We start from the raw sequence: 14,928 nt of genomic DNA on the forward strand, positions 1-14,928 counted from the left end.
AGGACCAGTGTAAGGTGTCGGATGTGTTCCTCCCAGGTCTCCGAGAATACGATTACGTCGTCGAGGTACGCTAGTGCGAAGCGATCGACGTAGCCCTCAAGTACACGCGTCATCATCCCCTGGAACGTCGCAGGGGCGCATTTCAGTCCGAATGGCATCGCTCGAAATTGGAATTTGCGGCCGTCGGGGATGGTGAACGCGGTCTTCTCGCGGTCTTCGGTCCGGATGGGAACCTGCCAGTACCCTGATTTAAGGTCGAGGGTACTAAACACCGTTGCTCGTCCTAGTCCTGCTACCGCGTTCTCCACGCTGATCTGGGGTGGCGGGGCGCTAACTGTGATAGTGTTCAGTGGCCGGAAGTCTACGCAGAACCGCAGTGATCCGTCCTTCTTCGGCGTGAGTACTATGCAGGCGTTGTAGCGACTATTCGACGGTTCAATAACACCATCCCGGAGCATCTCCGCGACCTGTTCCCGTATGGCACGTTGCTCCCGGAAACCGTATCCTCTGGGGGGCTCGTACACCGGGTTGTTGTGGGTGGTCGGGATGTGGTGCTCGGTGACCGTGGTTCGTCTGAGGGGGTCGGACACCGTGAATATTTCCTGTCGCTCTGCTAGTACCCGGTCTACGGCGGCGCGGTACTCGGGTGGGACGTCGTGACGTACCTGGTGAAGTGTGACGGTTTCATGAGCCCGTGTGGGTAGGGACCCGACGGCATAGACTACCAGCCGCTCTTGCGTGCCGATGTGTACCCGAGTGGCCTTGGTCTCGATTATGGTGTCCTGCTCCGCTAGCCAGGGCTGCCCCAGGACTATCTCCTCGCGGAGGTCCTCGACGACGAGGGCGGTCACGGTGGTGGTGTAGCCCCTTATCCTAACCTGGAGTGTCGCTCGCCCTACGGTCAGGCCTGGTCGGGTGTTCGTGGCTAATTGCAATTCCATCTGTTGAGGTTGGAGTTTCCCGGGCGGTACCAGGTGGGGGGCTACGAATACGTGACTCGCCCCTGTGTCGACTAGAGCAGCCGCGGCTCGCCCGTCAACCTCTACGGGGATGCGCAGGAGGCTGTCCCGCGGGTGGGTCAGCTGGTACAGTTGGGGGGGTCTTTCCCTTCCCGTGACAACCGGGAGCGGTGTACCTAATGCTCCGCCCCCGGGTTGGCGTTTCCCGGCGGTTTGTTCGCGCGAGGAAGTGGTAATGGGCAATCCTTGTGCCAGTGGCGTGTACCGTCTGGGCAACCTCGCTGGCACAGTGGTAGTCCCTGGACGTCCTGTGTTGCCGACCTGGTGGGTGTGGCGTTGGTTTGGGGGGTGTTTTCGATGGCTCGTCGTCGGGTCGGTGGCTGGTTGTCAACCCCCCCCTGTGGTGAGGCCTGGCTGAGGCGTCCTCGACTCGTGTTCGGTGTGCCCCGTTGCCAGAGGTCGCGCAGGTTCTGTTCGATGGCCGCTGCTTGTTGCACGTATTCCTCTACCGACTCTGGGCGACAACAACGCATGAAAGGCTGGAGGCCGGTGTGGAGTAACGCTGTGACAGTGGGTAGCGCTGTCGTGGGTCGAGCGTGCGGGTTGACGCGCGCGAAGAGATGTAGTTTCCGTGCTACGAATTGTTCGGCCGTCTCGCCGTCCTTCTGCCGCTCGCCATAGAACTGTGAGGTGCAGTCGACTAATGCCTGTTCAGTGTCGAATCGGCGGGTTAGTGCGCCGGCGAACTCCGTCCACGGCATGCCGAACCGTCCCCATATGTCCCACCATTCGTGGGCTGTGCCTCGCAGTTGTCCGCTGGCCTGTCCCGACCACTCGTCTACTGGTTTACCTGCTCGGGTCAATCGCACTTCACAGTTTTCTACGAAAGTCCGTGGGTCCTCATGTGTGAGCCCACCGAATTCAGGTAGTGTGAACTTGCCCTGATAACCTTGGGGGCGGTTGTACGTAACGAGGTTTGGGTCGGCGGGTGGCGTTGGCTGTTGCGCATGGTGTTCCTCTTTCGCGGCGTGTGTGCATGTCGTGCAGGTGGTCGGGCGGGTGCTCACCACGGTGGTGTTAGTTACTGTTTCCGTCTTTACGGTTGGTGCTTGGTTCTTCCCCGGGAACTGTCCGTCCCACGGCTGTACCAATGAGTGGTCGTGTGGGTCCTGACTGTGGGGGGTGCATTGGCAGGTCATGTACCATGGTCTCGATCCCGTCAGTAGATCTGTCCCCCTGGGCAGCAAGCACTGGGCGCATACAACGTCGGAGTTCCGGGTTTGCATGTTGCGCTAGTTATGGTGCGTGTTTAGCGGTGTTGGTCTGTGCTTCTCGCTCGCGGCTCTGTGCGCGCGGCGCATGCTTGCGCGCGGGGTCGCGCTCGCCGGCTGGGCAGGTGCCCGGACAGCCGCACAAAACGGAGGCCGAGAATGGCCGCGGCGGAGGTGTTGCGCAGATCGTTGTGCGCAGCGGCGGCCGAGAGCGCCCGGACAGCCGCACAAAGCAGAGGTCGAGAACTGTCCGCGTTGGGGAGGGGGTACGGATGAGCGTGCGAGGCGATGGGCGAGGGCGCCCGGACACTCGCACAAAGCGGAGGCCGATGATGGCCGCTGCGGAGAGGGGGGTCGGGCTGTGACGTAGGCTTCTGCGTCGCGGCTGGCGCTGGAATGCCGAGTGGGGTGGGGGGTGGTTGAAGCCCCTTTGTCCGCTTGCTTCGTCGCGCCGGCCTGTCTTGACCCTAATTACTTTTGCCTGTGCAAAATGGCTGTCCCGTGTCCGTGCTGTGGCTTGGCGTGGCCGGGAAAAAAATTTATGATTTAATAATGGCTCAAAATTTCCGTTTTTTCGTGAAAGTTCTTGCAATTTTGTGTGGGGAAAATCTTGATTTTTCTATCTTCGCCCCATGCAGCGGGCGCCTAATGCCGTCGTCCGGGGTCTCGGGCTCGAGTCCCGGTGCGGTTCCTAGCGGGAGTGGCTGTTGCGAATGTAATGAGTCCGGGTGGGCGCCAGACTAGTTCTGGTGCTAGTCGGTAGTTGGGTCGTGGGGTCGATTGCCCTGCGTGGCCCACTAGGACCGTCGGCGGTGTTACATGGGTCTGAGAGATTCCCTACTCGGCGGTGGTTGGGGATAGCAGGTTTAAAGAAGCGTACGCTGGAGTGAGTTAATAAATGACGTGTATCATTTATTCAGTCGACAGTGGCTCTGGTGTAACGTTGTCGGTTACACGCCACGTCGTACAATATGTGACGTTACAAAATACAAATTACACAATTACACTCAACTGAGTCTGAGAGTTACTGAATTACCATAGCACAAGTTTACAAAAGGAATGTTACACGAGGTTGCGTTATATAAGTTCACGAATGTTACGTGGAGAGGTGCGTCGCACAAGTTTACAAAAGAATGTTACACGAGGGTGCGTTGCACAAGTTTACAAAAGAAATGTTACACGAGGTTGCGTTGCACAAGTTTATAAAAGAATGTTACAACGTCAGTAGTTGTTCCGTATTATCGTGTCCCTAGGCGTTTCTGAGCCTGACTGCTCAACGAGGGGTGAGGGTGATTGGAGGCGGCCAATCCCGTAAATCTGCGTATTGAGGCGGTGCTCGCATCCACGGCAGTGGAGCGCGGACCGCAGCTAAATTCGCTCAAGAGTTCCCTTACGGGGAGTGTCAGCGCCGGAGCGACTGAGATTAACAAAAGTTCTGTCCTCGGGAGTCGGCCCATACCGGATAGTGCACTTACCCCACGGACCAAGTGTGGTGCAGGGGGGGGGGGGTGTGATATTTATGCGGCCGGATTAGGTCCTGGACCGAAAAAGCTGGACCGGGTACACACGGAGAGATTATTAAAAAGGTTTTGAAGAATGACTATAGTTACCAGAAGTGAACTCGGTGTGGACAAAGGATGATGTCTCTCCGTGGGACGTGCGTCCGCCCCGGTCCACGAGTCGCGCTGTACTGGCGTCATGTCATTGCGTCCGGCCGAGGCTCGGTGGCCCTCGCGCCAGGGTTGACCTCATTACGTTAATTTCTGATTTGATAAGTTAATAAGAGAATTTAATGATGTTAAATTCTTATATAAATTATAAAGGCTGAATTAAGGTCATTTGTCCCTTCTATGAATTGAAAGTTATTATATTTAAGAATTATTGTGTTTGAATTTTTTACGTCACACCAGCGACTGTTCGTTTCTTGTCAGATTGTTCTGGTGTGGTTAATGATGCAACACAAGTTTTGAATAATTATGTCATAAGGTCTGATTGATTGATTCAGGCAGAAGGCCGCCAGGGGAACACTCACACGCGTATTTATGTAGTTGCACACGTGAGTGCACGGGCACTCCTACGTCGCACTTCTGTCAATCGACTTTAAATTACTACGTAATATAGTTTAATAATTAGTGTTTGTTTTTATACGTGGTTGATTGAAGTGACGGTCTGTTTATTTGGGGGAGGCCGGGTTCTACCTTAGTTGTTGGTGGCTCGCCTGACTCGGGTGGGCCATGGCTAGGGGCGCGTTCCGTTAGCGGGGTTGCTACTGGCGGTTGCAGGTCGGGCTTTAGGGTGGCCTTCGGTCGGACGACGTCACATTGTAATGTCTGGAGTAGGAATGCAGCGCAAGGCTAGCCAAACAAGATCTTATAAACACCATAATTACTGAAAATAAGATAAATTTCTATCTTTTTTTATTTTTTATTATTTTTTCCCAATATGTTATTGGAAAACTATTTATACTGATACACTTATCCATAGCGCTAAGATATAAAAACAAACCAGCTATAAAACCAGGTCTATACAAACTAATATCAAAGCAGATGACACGCAGACGACACCTTCTAACTGGCGCGGTGTGTTACCGATAGTGGTTGTGACAAATCACATGTCTGAAATGCGAGGCTACTGAGCCTAGGCCAGACGGAAGGATTTTCCCTCCAGGTCGCCTGTGAGATAACAACTTACCGGAAGGGAGAGGGGGAGGGGTGCAGTCCATAAATACCGGTTCCATGCGTAGGCAATGGGTGAAGGGTAACCAAGGGGCGAAGGAAAACCTACCTCCCTCGCTGGTCTAGAGAGGGGGTAAGGCATTGTGTTGTGAATTCTGCTCATATTTCCACCCCTCAACGGCCAGAGTGCCTCAAGGACAATTTCTCATGACTGAGACCGAGCCTTAAGAGTGAGTGATAGTAAAAATTTTTTCTGCAGATTGAAATGAAATTTTGTCAAAAGTTTTATTTAGCTACTGTTGTTGTCTGTACGTAGTTTCGAAAATTTTCATAACATTTTAATTGAGATATTATACCTTAAGTTTTAATAATTCAAAGCAGTTTTATACAGAATTTTAAAAAGTCTCGTGTCTGACGCGTTAACTATATATGCATGTAACCTTCTTGTTTACTTAAATAAAATTTCGTTTTAATAGGTGCAATAATTCTATGATAAATTAATTAAATTATAAATCTCTGCATAATGTAGAAGTGCAGTCTTTTATGAAATCGCCTCTTACACGTTACTAATATATTGTAGAGAGATGGGATGAAGCCCTTATAGAGACAAAGCACCATGGATATTTGTTAAGGCTAAAATATGTCAGAGCTATGTCTGGGAAAGCCAAACGAAGATCAGCTAATATTACCAATTTTTCACACGTAGCGAGTGCAGACGTCTGTGAAACTATTTCCACCTAAGTTCGTATTCGACGAATCAAAATGGAAGTTAAACTAAAATACAGTAGAAAGAATACTGCATCGTTTGATACCTAACATATGTCTGTGCACTGCCTGGAAACTCTAATCTAAGGTTAGTTGAAAGTCCAATTTCGCGTTGTTTTTGGAATTTTACACGCAGCCGTTTAAAAATAATACGTGCTGAAGAGCGCTGAACAGTGCTGCTAAGGATTGAGCAGCGGGAATTTCCCTGAACCACGTACTACCTGCTCATGGTGGGGCGAGACCGCGGTAAGCCGCTTATCTCTCTTCAAGATCAGTGCCTTGTTACCTGCCTTTTTCTGACCACTGAACCATGGAAGTGCAGAGTATATCAGTGCTGTCGTTCAAGTTCCTTGTGCCAGCCGAAAGAAACTTGCATCAACAGCTTCTATGTTCAAAGAGCTAATTAGTAATCATATTGAATTATTTAACATTAATTTTTATTAAGGTTACTGTATTTTTCCCTGTTCACTTACAGTTTGGTTTATCTCACACATCTGCCTCCCTACTCTCAGTACGCCTTCAAGGCCAGTGACAGTACATCTGGTTATAATTAGGCCCGTTATGTAATGACACGGAAACATAATCAAACGGTAACGCATCTCGTAAACGCAAGACGACCATTTACGGTACTCCGTCAGCTCGTTCTACAGTGTACGGATTTCACGGAATGATAACAAAACTTGCGCCAATAAGCGTAAAAAATACTGACGTCACGCAACATCATTGTAAACAAGCTCAAACGTGAAATTTTAAACATGCATCGGTTTTTATGTTTAGTTTACGTTGAATTGTGCATTATGACTTCTGTTTGATGCAATTAACTAGTCTAACGGCTTATAATTAGAGACGCCTGAATTTCGCGAATAGATTTCGTGACTGGTTGTATTGCATATCACTGCATCTCGTATTCACGTAACTGATTGGGTGCTTGTTACTCTCGCGCGTCTGGGCACTTAAAAAAATATATGTCAAATATCGTACCACACGTACGTTAATGTATGAATAATCACTTACTGTAATTTTTACATCTCGGAATGCATTTATACAAAACACATTTGGCTTCGTTTTGATAAAACTTAAACAATTTGCTTGTCGGTATTCCACGGTAAATTTATCAATGTACTGAAATGTCACTTTTGGTTTTAAAGAAATAAGTTTGATATATTACACTGTATCTAAACATAAAATTTTGTGAATTAGCACATAAAAAACAAGGCAAACAACCTAGATTTCATAAAATCATTGCTACATCCACCGGTTTTAAAGTCACGATGTATGTAGATTAAACGACATGCCGAAGGCATTACCTGTTGGAATTTCGCGCTTAATCTAGCTCTAAAACTAAATATTTCCATTCGTTAAAAGTGTGCCGCAAATATACTTCTGTTTGTTTATTGACATTGTTTTTTTTTTTTTTTTTTTTACTTGAGCCATCGTCGTTACTCAGCCTTTTTTGGCCGTTCAAAATTGGTAATCCCGAAAGAGAGGTGTACACCAAACTAGACTTTTTTGATATTCCAGACAGAAGAAATGACGTCTTAAATAATAAAGCCGAAACAACTAGCAAATACATAAATATCGTATGGGGAAGGTACCTGAGGGTAGGGTATCGTACCCCGAGTGCAGACTTGTTATTGGGCGCCTGTAAACATCTGCGTGCCCTAAGGGATGAAAGCAATGAAGCCCTGCAATGGCGAAGCGCTTGAATGAGCAGGGCGGTGGAAACGGGAGATCCCCGAGAAACCCCGCCAGCCACAAAATCGGAATTATTCCTACATGCGAAATTCCGGGCTTCTGCCCCACTGAGATCGAACCCAGATCGCTTTGGTGGGAGGCGAGGGGTCTGACCCCTCGACCGCCGCGGACCCTAACATGACTATTCAAAAACAAGAATAAAGTGGACATGTTAATGGTATACGTAGTGATAAAATAGTGTATTGCTATTAGCTGCATGGAAGAACGCATGCACAAGAGTTCGGCATTGCCCATTTCTCCATCTTTCTTACGCTTGCGGATGAGAATATGTGTACACTTACGTGTGAATGTAGAACGAACTTAGAGTGTCATACATTTACCTTTTCGTAATACGTATACGTTTGTGTGTCACGGTCAAACGGGCCTAATCATTACTTGCATAGCCGTTTCATAAATAAGTACTTAAAATTAAATGTACAACTCCTGTGCTCAGAAAACTGCTCGTAACTAAATAGGCACTTCGTTAGCGATGCTAAGACTTTGCTGCAACTATTTTAGTATACAACGTGTATTTTAGTTAAATTTATTAACATTTCTGAATGCGTACTGCTGTATTTTCGTAAAATTAATACCACACACGTGATGTCACGGAAGTTACTATGGCATAGTTGTAATGCACGTTTTACTGAAGTCTCTATTGTTTTATATAATCATCCTAACTACACTATTAATTTCAACGACAGTTTGTAATTTATTTGGAAAAAAATTTATCTTGGTTTTCATCTGAAATAAGTGCATATGGCCTGAACACTGGCGAAGTACACTGCTTTCAAATAACACAACAACAATTTAAATTACAAAAAATTACAATTACAACTTTTTTATATATCTGGTTATTTACTAAAAATACGTTAATGGAATTTTAAAGAAAATAGACCCTAGTTAACTTTAAAGAAACCGCGTCTCTATGAAGTTTCGAACCACAAAACACTTTCTCTATATTAATCTAAACACTGCTAACTAAACATACCCCAGAACAAATGAACAGTAAGCACCAAAACGAAAATATTTAACAGAATTAGCATAAAATGTACAAAATAAAAAAAGCTTTTTTTACCATAGCATAAAAAATACAATATAAAATAAGCGCGGATGTGTCTTATAGTACCCGGTTGTAATACTACTATAACAACCATGATTTAGTGAATTATTTAGGATATACACCATTTCTGTTTTGAACTGTTAGTCATTTAAAAACCTCCAAAAACCAAATAAATAAATAAATAAAATATTAGAAACAGAAAAAATAATTTCCAAAGAAAAACAAGACCGAGTCAGATGTATTCGAACACAGTCTGACCAGCAAGGGAAATAAAAATAAATATGGACAATACAACGAAAACATCACAGACCAAATATTTAACCTAAAAAAACTAGACAGAACAAGAATTCCGTGAAAGGAACTTAGTCAAGAAAAAATAATGTATTAAACACAGACGAACACAGTGGAGATACAGTGAGACAGATTGGATGCAAGCAGACAGAAAAACTGGACAACGCATCAAACACATTAACACAACGATGAAAATAAAGAATTCTATGAACAACACAACGACGACAGCACTAACGAACACAGAAGTTTTTCAATGGCGGGAACAGATGTCAGTTCCCGAAACGTCGCAACTACTGTCATTGAAACTCCGAGGGCAGACTTGTAACTGGGCGCCCGTTGTCATCTGCATGCCCTGAAGGATGCAGAAGCGACGGAATGAGAAGGGCGGGGGAAACGGGAGATCCCCGGCAACGTCCAAATGCAAAAAAATCTCGGATCGCCTTTCGAAGAAATATTGCCTGTTTTGCATCATGTCGCTAAAATAATGACGTACTCCTCTTAACAAATATATTTCCATTTTTGCCTTCATTATTTTCCCTTATGGCTAACCAATTAATATTGAGCGAATAAACTCCAACTGGTTAAAACACAACTTCCAAATATGCATTCGAAATATTTAAGGGTACACATTTTCGTACAAGAAAGTTTGAAGTGTGTACTGACCACTATTTGGTTGGATGCTAGGTTCACCATAGTCTCATTCACGCAATTTAACTACCACATCATTAATACTACGTTTTGTTACAAATTATTTGTATTATTTGTGTTAATATAATATCATAATTTTACCTCATATATTTACAATTGGGAGGTTTTTTCTAGCAGACTGACTATTAAAATAATGATGTTTTGTTTTCGATTTTCTCTGCAACTAAAACACTAGAAAAAATCAAATGGAATTGACAACAAAAATGCATTTATTTACACACCGAATTTTGGTATGTTACTTACTTCTTTAATTAAGGATGATAAGCTGAGGTCGCAACGAGACCTTTGCATTTTTTTATCTTTCTTTATCGTGTGTTTATTATAACACAGAAATTTAATTACAGTTTATGAAATTTTATGCCCAGAAAATTTGTTTAACGTATTTCGTTTACAACAAGACTGCAGACAATGTCAAACTATGTCAACATATTACAATTGATAACTGGCACGATGGTGTACTCTGAAAAATTACGATTTTAAATTAAAACAATGGCTAAACCTAACATGGTAATTTTCCATTTAAAACAATATGACTAGAACACTAAAATATTGTCAGCATACTTGTTATGTTACTTAACAAAAACATCATATTTAATTTATGTAATTTCGTGTTAAATCCATGCAAAACTAATGACAACAATACATTTGGTTCTACAATATGTGATCCAACGAGTTACATCTTTGCTTAACATGTTTCTTCACTAATTTCAGGCCAACCACATATAAGGAAAATTCAGTTTGGTGTTTACAAACAGATTCAGTTAAAATGTTTTCCTTGCGTATTTACTTTTACAATACAAACTTACAGCTATGTACTGAAAATACTTTCCTCCCCTTCTTTTTCCAAATGCACATTTGTCGATGTTTTAAGATTTCATGGAAAACAAAACAAACGTAAAATTTTAATAATTTATTTTGTGTAATATTATTATTTAAAATAGAATATAAACAATGCTCCCCCAAAACAGTTTACACATAATTTGCAGAGCTAGACGAATAAACAATTTTACCTTTAGAATGAATTTTTATATTTTATATAGTACGCATTACTTTTAATCCTAATTCTATACGCAACTTTACACGAAATTTCTTTCACGGCATATTTATTACTACTGACACGATTTACAGTGATTGTTATTAGGTAAATTTCAAGTAAATACTACCTATTGTAGCCGAACCCACGGTGCGAATTATGGGAAATTTTTATATAGTTTTTCGTTTCATGGTCCATAGACCTCAAATACAATTTGTGAACACGATAACTGCAGAAATGTTTTACCAATCACTTCTAAACTGATAAATAAATTCTGAAAGTGGAAAATCTCGATCAAGTTCGTTAATAGGCAATATCTGACCAAAGTGGTAGAATTGGGGAAGGTTTTTCGAAAACCTGAAAAATCGCTATAACTCCCATAGTATTAAAAATATCATATTCGTTTGAACTTATTAAAATTTGTACAAGAAATGTAATGAAGTTTGGTCTTAGCTATTTTTTATACGACCAACCATAACTGTAGGGGGTTCATAAAACAAGGGTTTGAGGACAATAAAAAAATCATAGCTCCCAATGTAGGCACAACTTCGGATCTATGCAATTTTTGTGTATTGTTATGATTTTTATATAAAAATTTTGTCTAAAACATTTTTGGATTAGACAAACGTTTTCTGAAAGGGGTCAAAAAAAAGGAGCGAATTATTAAAAATAATTCATAACGCCCTTAGTAGAAACACAACCAAATTCGTTCAAATTTTTTTTGTTAATCTTTTAATTTTTATTTAAAAATTTAGTCTAAAACATTTTTTTGACTAGACAAACAGTTTCTAAGGGGTTATATAAATAGAGGTTGGTTATAAAAAAAACCATTACTCCCTTAGAAGAAACACTATCAAATTATTTCAAATTTTTTGTAAAACTTATAATTTTTTTCTAAAACTTTTGTCTAAAATTACTTTTTACGAGACGAGCCAATATTGCAAGGGGTTAAAAAAACAAAAGTTGGAGAACGAAAAAAAAAAAATCACAGCAACTTCGGATCCGTATGATTTTTATATTAATTTAATAATTCTAATCTTAAACTAATGTGTAGAAAAATTTTTGATTACACAAGAAATTGTTGCAAGGGACTGAAAAAAGAGTGACATAATAACACACACAGTTCCCTTCTTAGGCATACCATAAAATCCGTTCAAACTGTGTTTAAATCTTATAATATTCATCCAAAACATTTTGTCTAAGAACATTCTTGATAATGCAAACCATTGCTGCAAGGGATTTTGAAAACTTTGGTATGGAATATGAGAATAATTAAAAGCTCATTATCATGTACTCTATGGAATTAGTTTTTGTTTTTGTTTGTTTACATTTTTAGTGTTGCAAATATTTTCTTAAGTAAATTTTATGTTACAAACCATTATTGCGTGGGGTGGTAATATAAACGATAGAATTCTAAAAATCTTATTACTTTTTTAACAAATATTTTTATAAAACTTTATAAACTTTTCCTAAAACGTTAAGCTGAAATAATTGTTGATAAAAAGAACAATAAAAACCTAAGTTGGGATTATAAAAAACAATAACCATAAAAAGTACCAATTTAATCAAATTTTATTTTTATAACCTTTTTTTAATATTAACTTAAACCTTTGTCCAAATGATATTTTTGTACGACCACGTATTAGTGGCAAGGATGAAAGATAGTGTTTGAAGGTTGAAAACAATTACATAACTACTTAGTAGGTACAATATTAAATTCGTTTAGACATTAAATGCTGAATGCATTGAGTTGAGAAAAAACATTAAAAATAGTTTCGCTGTCTGGAATGCAAGAAAATGTTTAGTCGGACATTTTTTAATATTGGGTAACATATCTATAAAAGGATGTTATGTACATTAAGTTTTTTTAATGTTCCAGGAGTTTGTAAAAATCTTCAAATCACTTCCACTTTGAAATCTACGTACGCCTGTAGGGTTTGCTGAAATGGATTTTTTTATATCTATTTACAGACGCACACGAGATAGTTACATAAATGAATCATCCAGTGTCAACAAGTTATCAAATCCAAATTAATATGTTTCAAAATGTAATATCAATACAAACTTTTAATGTATTATCTTTGAAATATATCTTTTGACTTTTTTTTTAAATAGATGTTTCCTAATGCATAGTGATAAACACAATAAAAACAAATGGAATTGGAAAATTAGAAAATTCATTTTGAAAAAGTTAATGCATAAAGTGGCTTTCTAACATTATGCACTTAACGATTGAAATGTTGTTAGGTGTTTTACATTACCTGGAAGACATATGTTAATATTAGGTATACAAATTGAAACCAAATTACAAAATTTGCATCTTCGTTTTGCAGATGACGTGCCATATAACATGTATATTTTCTTAGAAATTATATCCAAATCGGTTGCAACAAAAGACCTAACTATAAAAAAGTAATCAACAATATTTTTGTTTTAAATTACAGCATTTTGGAACCGATGTTGAAACTTATAAAATTTTAATTTCTATAAATTTTTCAATATTATGCATGCAGAAAAAAAATTCTCTTTTCTTTATTTAAAATACTTCGCAATGAAAAATCAGATACACCAGGTCACGGTTAGGTTTTTTACGGCCTCGTAGGTTTATGATATATATTTAAATGAAATTATTTACATTAAGTAGACTAACGGATATTATTGTTGGCAAAACAGTTCATAATTATACTGACAAATTTGGACGTCGTTTGACTAAATGGTTTTTGATTTATGGAGAGTTGAGTTTGACAGATTTTTTTATGCGCGTGAGCATGTACTGCACGCGCTAGAAACTGACGATCAAAAATAGCGGACGCGCATACGCTCCTTGCGCCTTACACATCCCAGCTACATCACAGGACAAGATCGCTCCCCCCTCCACCCCCTTCTGTTTTGCTCTTCATAACGGCCCAACCCAACCGCTTCATCCAGACACAGTGGCGGCAGCTAATCCTGCTTGATTGTCAGCAGCTACCCAGCTACGACAACGCTCTCTGTAAGGATATTCTGGAACTTTTTGGGAGGCTTTTTCGTGACCTCGGTGGCTCCTCCTCGATTTTGTCATTTCCTCCTTTCGTCTCCGGCCTGTCGCTCACTCTTAATTACGAGATGAGGTTCTTCGCGAGACACTTCGCGTCGCGACTGCAGATGAATCATTTGCGACTATCGGCGAGTCGTCGAGACACTGCAAGACTTCCATCCGGCCGCAACCGACTATGTAGTCGCCTAAATAAGGGATGCTATCCCTGTAATTTTTTCAATTAGTTTAGTCCGTCTGCTTAGTACAAAGAGTGATAGTTAGTTTTCTTTTAAATTATTTCTTTTGAAGTGGTAGAAACGACCGCGCCTAGCCGCGCATTCGCGGGATCCAGTTCCTGGGTGGCGACGCATCGGTAAATAGAAGCCAACTTCCCTGTCTGGTGAGTGACGATCCGCGACTTTCCTCAACCTCCCCTTAACTTTTCCGGGCATTTTCTGCCCCGTATACTGTCTGTGTACAAGTTCTGATCAGTTTTGAATTGGACTGTTCGCAGACAGGGTTCGAGAGCCGGACGCCGAATTGGCACTTTCATCTCCCTTCCTCAACACCACACAGGCGCCCTGGCATCATGTTCCCGCGTGATCTCCGGGAAACGAAGCACCGACCTCCGGTGCTACTGTGCCTTTCAACCTGTTTTTGAACTTACCTAAATTTCGCCGTCAGACACAGTTCATCATATAAACCAAATTTCTGGAATTTAATAATATTGTAACGTGGTAAAATTTTACGTGTAGGGTTTATTGAACTTGGCTTTGCGCACGTAGGGCTTTGTGAGCCCGCGTGAGTTCCTGACACTTGCTTGCGACACTCGGGCATTGACTTTTCTTTTCCTGACGCGGTAGATTGCTAACGCTCTCTGTTTTTCTGGGACGGTGGAGTGATTCGCCGCCCGAGGGCCTGGCCAGCTACGCGGGCGGTTACGACATCCTGGCCTGGAATCTCTGGGAGCGTTGGCCGCCCTGGTTGGTTTCGCTGCGTTGCTGTTCTCGCGCAGGCGCGCGCCTGACGCGCTGGTGTTTGTGTCGCAACCAGGTGGAAGAAGTGCGAATCTGGCATGACCGGTGGAGAATGGATAGCATCGGTTGGCGGCATGGCGGTTGTGTTGTGAAATCGCGGCCGGGACTTTTGCTTTCGCGTGGAGTGTTCTCGACGTGATGACGATGTGAGGTGAAATTAATAAAGGGGGCCACCCTGGGTGCGCCCGTGGTGGTTCTTCTCGGTGAGGTGTTGGAGGTTTGTCTCAGCCCCGGCCTGGCGGGTAGCTGCGTGCTGCTGTTCGGAGAAGGTGTTGTAAGTAATGGCGAACTCGTAATTCTCCTTCACCTCTTGTAACGTCTGTGGGCGTATTTTCAAATTGTGTTAGGATGACTTAACGTTTTGATTCTTTCCAGG

This window comes from Bacillus rossius, chromosome 2, assembly GCF_032445375.1.
Source record: "Bacillus rossius redtenbacheri isolate Brsri chromosome 2, Brsri_v3, whole genome shotgun sequence".
Lineage (NCBI taxonomy): Eukaryota > Metazoa > Arthropoda > Insecta > Phasmatodea > Bacillidae > Bacillus > Bacillus rossius.